Source organism: Alexandromys fortis, unplaced genomic scaffold, assembly GCF_014885135.2.
Source record: "Alexandromys fortis isolate MF-2015 unplaced genomic scaffold, M_Fortis_MF-2015_v1.1 scaffold_76, whole genome shotgun sequence".
In the NCBI taxonomy this organism is placed as follows: domain Eukaryota; kingdom Metazoa; phylum Chordata; class Mammalia; order Rodentia; family Cricetidae; genus Alexandromys; species Alexandromys fortis.
Genome location: NW_026067997.1, coordinates 7,591,974 through 7,600,984, shown reverse-complemented (window position 1 = coordinate 7,600,984; position 9,011 = coordinate 7,591,974).

Here is a 9,011-nt window from a genome sequence, read left to right as displayed (position 1 = left end):
AGTTGGAGATCATTACAGAAAACACAACCAATCAAAATGTAGAGTTGTGGTGCGGAGTCCCAGCTGATGCATCTACAAAACAACCCTGACAGAAAAGGCTCAGTGATCATTTTAGAAGAGGAGGCAGAAAGATCCTAAGAGCTAGAGGATCAGATCATGGAGTTTTTTGTGAGGCTGTATCTCCTAGTAATGTCAGAAGCTACACCCATTAATTCTCACAGCGTGGCTTCCTAAACAGGAACTAAACAAGGATAATAACACTTTTTAAGCCATCTGAGGGCTGAGGAAGATATGAGTAGATTATTAGTCAAAGTATGCCTCCATTGAGATTTCCTGACACTTTATTAAAAATTATTACACATTGTATGTGTGTGTCTGTTTCTGTAGTCATGCTTTATCCCATCATTATAGATTAAATCATCATTTCTAATATTTTATATACATCGACCCAGGCAGCATGAATTCATTTTTCCTGGGATGGGAAGGTTGTTGAGGAGCCTGGCTTCTTTCAGCATAATTATTCTGTGACTCTTGGATATTGTTTCTTTGGGTCAACAATCCATCCCCTCTTTGTTGCCAAATAATATTCCATCATGTGCGCATACCACAATTTGCTTATCCATTCCTGTGTTGATGGACGTCTTGGTTTCATTTTCGATGCTTGCTATCATAAACAAAGCTGCTGAGCGCATTTTCGTGTAAGTCTTTGTGTGGCCATATGCTTTCATTTCTCTCACATACACACATAGAAGGGGATGGCAGAGCGAGGCTGGCAGGTTTATGTTTAACTTTTGAAGAACTGACAAATTATTTTCCAAAGTGGTTTACTACTCTAAACATTTAAGATATTATAAACACCCACTTGGGGGAAGGTAAATTGCATGAACGAGAAAATACGCCCGATTGAATATGGTGAAGGGTGTATGATAAAGTTGCTAGAGGAGAATTCTGATGAGTCAGCCATGTCTTCAGTCAAGGCCTGGGAATAGAGTCTTGTGTCTGCTTTGCTGAATGACAGACTTCAGATATTCAACAACGTGAGGACACATGCCAAGCAGGATCGCATTCACCCACCCAATAGCAGCTGTCCTTGGAGGCCTGCTGGTTCATCAGCAGGCCTGCGATAGCGTAGCGTTGCAGCCTAAGCGGGGTGGCCTCGTGCCAGGGCCAGAGCCATCTCATTCATTTTAATGCTTCTGGCAATGCTTGCTACACATGTCATCTTCTCATGATGAATCTTCCAGTTCAAGTTATCCCTTTGGGGAATCAACTTCAGATAAGCTGCTGATGGCATGTGTGCGAAGTGTGAGAATGTATGTGTGTACACGCATGCATGCATATACTCAGCATATGGTTTTACATATAAACTCAGCATCTTTTCTTTGCTCCAGTAAGAATAAACCATGGCTGATGTCTTCATTACTTCTCACTTTGAGAAACCCATGGAATTGATTCAGCAAACTTCCAAAAAGAAGAGGCCAGTGTGAACTTCTGGGAGAAGGGTGATGTGAACTCTCGTTTGAAGCCATGGGACGGGATTCAGAGCTCACGTTGTGGCTATGGAGGGAGGAATGAGTCATTGTGAGGCATCAGGTGTCGCAGAATATTATTTTAAGGTGTGTTACTTTTGTTGATGCTGCATTTGCTTAGTTCCATGAAGCTGTAACTCTTTGCCTGTCTAAAACACTTGATGGTCCAATAAAGAGCTGAACAGCCAATAGCAAGGCAGGAGCAAGGATAGGCAGGGCTGGAAGGCAGAGAGTATAAATAGAAGGAGAACCAAGGAAGAGGGGAACAAGAGAACAAGGAGACAAGATATCAGAGGCCAGCTACCCAGTCACACAGCAAGCCATGGAGAAAGAAGAAATAAAAAAGTTTAAGACAATAGAAAAAGATAAAACCCAGAGGCAAAAGTTTGTTGGGATAATTTAAGTTAAAAAAAAAAGCTGGCAAGAAACAAGCCAAACTAACACTGGGCATTCATAACTAAAATTAAGCTTCCGTGTGCGGTTTATTTGGGAACTGGGTGTCAAGGCCCCCCATAACAGTAAACAGTAGAACAACACACAACAATCAGGTATATTGGAAGAAAGCTTGTGTAGGAGATGCTGTCTGGAGTATATTGTCCTGGAACTGTCACTGCTTAGTTAGGTCAAGAAGAAATTCTCCTTGAAAGATAGCCCCTTGAGTTACTGACTTGTGCCATGTTATAGTGCCGCATTTCTGTCCCTGTGGTTCACATAGCATGTCAGAGCATCTAGGCTCCATGGAAATTTGAGCCAATCATCTTTTAAAAAAGAACTTAGCACAGACTTAAAACTATTAACTTACTTTTTGACCAGGCCTTCCATGTTTTAATATTTTACTTTGTTCTAGAGTCCAACTTCTCATGTAACTTTGATTTCCAGGGCTCCCTACTTTTTTTGTGGCTATTTTGCTTCTCATTCCCTTGGATTTCTGAAGCTTCAGGCTGAGATGCCTGTCCTTGTTCTGTTTTAAGTCTAGAGTTTTACCCTCTTTGAAGGAAACTCCCAATTCTGCTCACCTAAACCTGTGCGGTCCTTTCAGCAGGCTCCATCTGCAGTCTGTGCCTCCTCAGACAATATCGTCAGGATAATGTGGTCCCCTGGAGTACAGCTCTGAACTGATTTGCTGAAGTTAGTGTGAGTTTTTATGCTAAAAAAAAATCTGAATTCACTTACTAGTTGGGTGACTTGGGGCAAGTCACCTTGATCCTCTATGAGGTGAAGAGAAGTGGTCAACAGAGTCAAGTTTCCAAATGTGAGGACCTGAGAGCAAGAGTTTGGATCGCTAGCACCTGTGTAGAAGGCTAAATGGGCTTCCTGGTTAGATTTTTTTCTTTTTTCTTTTATGTCAACTTGACACAAGCAAGGGCTATCAGGGAAGAGGACCTCACTGAGAAAATGCCTCCATCAGACTGTCTGTAGGCAATTCTGCAGGGCATTTTTGATTAATGATTGATGTGGGAAGGCTAAGCCCAATGTGGAAGGTGCTAGCCCTGGGCAATTGGTTTGGTCATAGTCTTTATCACAGCAGCAGAAAGCGAACTGAGACAGTGCAAGCTGTGACTATCTATAACCCTCTCCCTGTGGGTGGTATAGATCTTGGTGGATACTGGGGGCTCATTGACCAGCCAGCCTCATGGAAACAGTGAATGCCAGGTTCAGTGAGAGACGCTGTCTCTAAAAAAAACATGTGGACAAAGACAGAGAAAGATTCCTGACATCAAGCTTCAACTATGTGCACGGAGACAAGGTTTACCCACACATGTATATTGCATGAACACACACCTGCTATCTGCCCCTTAAAACAGTTTACAAATATCAGGCAGGACTATCCGTGCAATATTTACTGTAAGTCATGAGGTCCTGTCAATGTATACGGCTGGGCCTTGAATTCAGTATGTAAATCAGGCTGGCCTACAACTCATGGGCTTCCTGACTCATGATCCTGAATGTCAGGGCTGTAGACATGTACTATCATGTATGGTTTCTGAAAATTACCCCTTAACCCTTGGAGTTTCAGTTTCCTCCTCTATGTGATTCTGAGAATGATGCGGAAGTCTTGTGAAGATTTAATGAGGTGATGTGTATGAAAATTCTTGGATCTTCCTAGGCTTGCGGGAAGGTTACACAAATGCCAAGATGAACACAATTAGAGAATGATCAACATAATTTACCGGGATGCCCTATTCTGCCCCATTCTGCCCCATTCTGCTCCATTCTGCCCCATTCTGCCCCATTCTGCCCCAAGCAGGACGATCCAATTCCTCCTGCTTTTTATTTTTTCTAATTTCTAGGTCTATAATAGAGTAAAAGCAATTGAGAGACAGGTCACTTTCTACATAATTCTGAAGATTTAGAAACAAGTAGATAGGAGCATGGCATTGACTTACATCTTAGAATCCTAATAACTATGGAAGAAATTGCTGGATGTGGTCGGTAATAAGGCTGAGAGATTCAGTGGCTCTGACACTTAACTTTTCCTTCTGCAAGGCTGCTTTCTAGCTGGAAATGCTCTCTTCTTCTATTTCCACACCTGGAGCTTTGTTCCTCTGACAGTGGAAGAAAGCAGGCTACTTAGCACCAACAACTTCTGCATCCTTCTTTTTATTCCTGATTCCTCTGCACCCATCTCTTCACTTGTATCACCATAAAATAGATGTCCCCTGGCCTTTGATCATTTTCTATGTCCCTGTCGTAATCCAAAATCCTTCCACAGTAAGTCTCTGTAGCCCCCAGTATCACTTTTTGACTTCCTGATCTGCCTCAATACAACCTTTGTCAGCATCTTCTCTTGTGTTCTAACCTGTCAAAAGTCAAAGGTCTCAGTCTGAGAATCAGTGGTTTATCTGGCGCTCTTAAACTTCTCCCTTTATTTTCCATCACATCTCTTCCCATTTAGTTTCTTTCTACTTTCTGCAGTCTTCATGAACAGTTATACTCTGGCCAAGTAACTGCCAAGTTGAGTTTGCCAGGGTTCTGTCCCTTACCTTGCTGTTATTCTCAACCTAGTCACATCCCCTGAGCAACATCCTTCACCCAGATGTATAATTTTCAAAGCCTATTGCAAAATGAGAATGCTTGGTTCATTGTTTAATGATTGTTAAAGATGTCAAGATGGCTGCCATTGAACATGAAACGTAAGGCAGTCCCTTTTTAAAAGATTCATGTTGCATGTTCATTTATCTAGTCTAATATTCAACTCTAGACCTTCAGGAAGAGAGTCTTACAGGTCTACATTCTAGCCCAGACCTCTTCCAGAGCTCTGGATTTAAATACAGTTCTTGTCCCAAAATGATCATCAGGCTTTCTTGCTCCAGGCAGATGTATTTTAAATCTTGGACCTATCACCAACTAGCCATATGATATGGGGGCAGGCTAATCAGTCTTGCCAAGCTTCAGTATTTATTTGTAAAAATTTAAAGTGCTCAATAAAAGTTTATGTAAGCATTAAACTAGGGAGTTAATAATAGATGCTCATAATTGTATCCAGTAACTGTGCTCATTCATAAAATGTAAAATGGCTTACAGCAGGGAACATGGTAGCTGCTATAACACGAATGCTTGCTTGGGAATTCAGTTGTTTGGAAGTGGTGCTAGCAAGACAGATCGCAAGGTGCTTGGGACTAACATTTGCATCAAGAGTCATTTTTGAAATATATGCAAAGTTGTGTCCTGCAAGGAAAGAACAATGCTCCACGAGACAGTGAGCTCATGAGAAGGTTCCAGCTGTCTGATTCTATGAGCTTGGTAGCAAATGTTTTGGAATTGATGGCCAATTTCCAATCTCATTGTTGTCTGACTTTCCTTGAGCAGATGTAAAGAAGCGATTCTGTCAAAGTTGAGCCAATTGAATCAATGAATTTATTGGGGTTGCTTCTAGGAACATGGGTGACTAAGGCTCCTACTTAAAGTACTTGGGGTAACTTATAGGTAGCTAGTTGTACAGCTGGAGTGTTTGCTAGGTAAATACAGCGCTAAAGAAACCAGTGCTCATCACGCCTCTCCAAGCCCAGTTTTATGAAGGTCTGGTGGGGATGACCATAGCTATTCTGATTAAAGTTTGCTGTTGGTCATGTCCAGCCCAAAGGAAAAGACTGAGATGAGTTTATAACAGAAACAGAATTCAAGCACAAGGCTTAGGTTGCAAATGTCTATGGGGAGACTATTCCTTTGGCCATGTTGATGGGTATCCTTCCAACCTTCTGGTGGACATCCCAACCAGGCTGTTCTGTAGAAATCTGAAAGTTAGTACATCCCACTCAGAACCTTTCAATTTCTTCCCTTCTTAAATGCTTCTTCAGCCCCATGTCATTTGATGCCATCGTTGACCACCAAGTCACTGAAGCTAAAGGATGAATCCTGGACAATGTACAGTCTGTTCTTACTTCTTCACCAGAGCTGCCATCCCCAGAAGCTACACCCTGGGGACAGGGACAGAAGCTCGAGCTGGTGATGGGCAGAGCTTGCCTGCACAAGACAAGAAACATCTCTTCTCCAGAGTAGGTATTGTAAATAAAAAAGAAAATTGTAGGCAAATAAAAATGTTATGAGATTATTTATAGCTCAAACTCTAGGATTTATTTGTGATTGGTTGCTGTTTTTCTACCTTTTCAACCTTACTTCACAGAATTACCACTCAGGCTATTTAAAATGACCATAAATCAATAATAAAAACTAAAGATAAATGGGGAAAAGATATGACAGACAACACTGACATTTAATAGAGATACATAATGAAAACAATTCAGTGATAAAATAACTTGCTATTTTTGTTAAAAAAAAGTTGTTAATTTTGAAATGAAGTGGAGTGTAATTTTTTCATATTGATGTTTATAGTTAATCTCAAAACAATTGTTGAGAAATGTTTGTAGATAATTTTAAAGGTTCCTCCCCTCAGAAGCTGAGAGGAGCTTGTATGTGTGTGTGTGTGGAGGAGGTGTATTGAAAAAGGTACATGTTATATTTATTTTATATAATTCTCTGAGGGCAAATTTTTATAAAAAGAATGATTAGCCTTTTAGTCATTTAACCTAAAACTGTAGTGATTTTAACTCAAAAGGTGGCTGAGATATTTTTAGTCTCTTTTCTTGGGTGGTTTTATCCCTGTAAGAACACGTACGTGTTTGTACAACCTGAGGCAGAATTAGTCTAAGTAAGGCTTTTAAACTATATCTATTCAGGTGTTTGCCGTACCTGGTTTCTCAGGCCCCACTTTGGGTGGGTTTAATTCAATAGATGTGTGTGTATGTTTGGGGTGGTCCCATGATCACAGCCGAGAACAATGGGAATTAGCTTTATTTGGGTTTCATAGCCCCTTGGCTGATTTTAAATTCCAGGCTCTTTTTAAGGAGGATGGAGCCGAAGGCCAGGTTACCATTGAGAAATGTTCGGGAGGTAAGAACAGGAGATTGTAATTTAGTAGCTAACTTTTCAAAATGACGCCCAGCACCTGTGTTTGTGGCTGCAGGTGCTGCTCTGCCCTACCTGAAGCAGCCACGGGTATGCAAATCCACACCTGCCAGCTTCGCACCAACCGCAGCTGTCAACGGTGGGCTCTAGTCTGCTTCCTAGTCCGAGGGTTTGGACTTCACTTATAATTATTGGTGTGACTTTTGTTTGTATTCTTCAAGGAGATCTAGCTCCTCGAGCCGCCACATTCCCTCGAAGCAGCCTCTGTGCTTAGTTCGTAGCATTTATATATTATAGTTATTTACTTACTGTTTCTTGAAAGACAGAGAGTCCTCAAGGACAGCACTTGGCTTGCTGGGCTCCCACCCCCAGCACCATTGCTGCTGAGAGCTGGGAAGCGTTCCTCTGTTCATATATTATTTCTGCCCCGAGCTGTTTTCTTTTTAGTTATCTAATCTACAAATGACCATCTGTGAGGTGGAATTTCTTGTCAAAGTTGATTTTTTTCACCTTGCTTTTCACTGTTTCATATAAAGCACACTTTTTTTTCAAAAAAAATTGTGGTTTGGATATATACAATGAGAATGATTTATTAATACTATTTTTAATTAAGTCACAAAATGTTCTAACCTAGCCTATACTCATTTTAATTTTTTCCAAGATATTTCCTTTGTAATTCTTTGTACAGTATTTATATACCTACATCATAACATTGCCTTTTCTTGAGTCTAATTACATATTTATTCAGGGGTCTGCTTTTATCCATGGGATGTCAGGTTCTTTAAAACAGTGGTTCTCAACTTGTGGGTCACAACACCTACGAGGCCACATATCAGATATCCGGCATATCAGAAATTTACATTATGATTCATAACAGTAGCAAAATTACAGTTATAAATAATTTTATGGTGGGGGGGGGTCACCACAACATGAGGAACTGTATTAAAGGGGCACAGCATTTTTGAAGGTTGAGAACCACTGCTTAAAACAAGCAGGAGACTCCTTCCTGCCATATGTGTTCAAGAAGTATTTGATGAGTTAATTCCTCATGAGAAGTTTACACTATTTGAAAGGTCCCAAAGCATTTTAGCTTGTATATTAATTTTTCATGCAATAGCACCTCCCCCCCACACACAAAGACCTCAGAGCATAAAGCATATTTAGGAGGAATGTCTCTCAGTTGGTTTTTCTAGGTAAGAAATGTGGACTTTCTAGGTAAGAAACCTTGAAAATAACGACTGGGGGTAGGACCGCGTTTAACGCGGGCTAACTTTTTTGATGTGGTAACTTTAAAGTTACTTGATCACTTTTTTGTGCGCCTAGAAAGAAAGCTGCTCAGGCCACACAGAGTTCAGCTTGTTCTCTGGGTTTCTGGTTTTAATACCTGAAGTTTGTTCCTTCGTAATGGCAGCCAAAGAAAGTGACTCAGGTTCTCACTCCTGTCCCTCTGGTCTCTCACATCCAGTCACTTCCTGTCCTTTCCCTTAACATTTGGAGACCGAAACGACAGGGGACAGGGAGAAAATCAGTTGTCCAAATATTGACCCGCTTTGCAAAGTTGGAGCCATCTGAGTTTTAGCCGCCTGCCGGAAGGCTGATAATCCACCCTTGCCACGTTGTCCTCAGCTGAAGGCCAGCGATTACGTCCCTTGCAGTGCTCATGACACATATTCAAAGCGGCACAGAGTCACCTCTGGGGCAGCGTGTCCAGTGATGATGGCTGATTCAGACTTCAGTTTGAGCCTGGATTGGGGATTTTGAAATACCAGACTTACTAAGGGCAAACGTGGTGTTGTTATCAGTACTTGTTATCTTAAAGAGAACTAATCCTCTTCTGTCAGCTCCGTCTCTAGCTCGCCCCCTCTCTCCTTCTCTCAAGCTTTGGCTTTCCCGTTCATTACGTCAACCCATCACAACCTATCTGTCTGAAAGCCCCTTTTCTTGCTTGGAAGAATCCTCTGGCCACCTCTTGAGGTATCTTTGGCCTATTCAGGACTCAGCCCCATTTATCGTAACACTCGCTGTGAGTAACTTTGATTATCCTTTTGTGGTGTAGAGGAAATTTCTCTCTCTCTT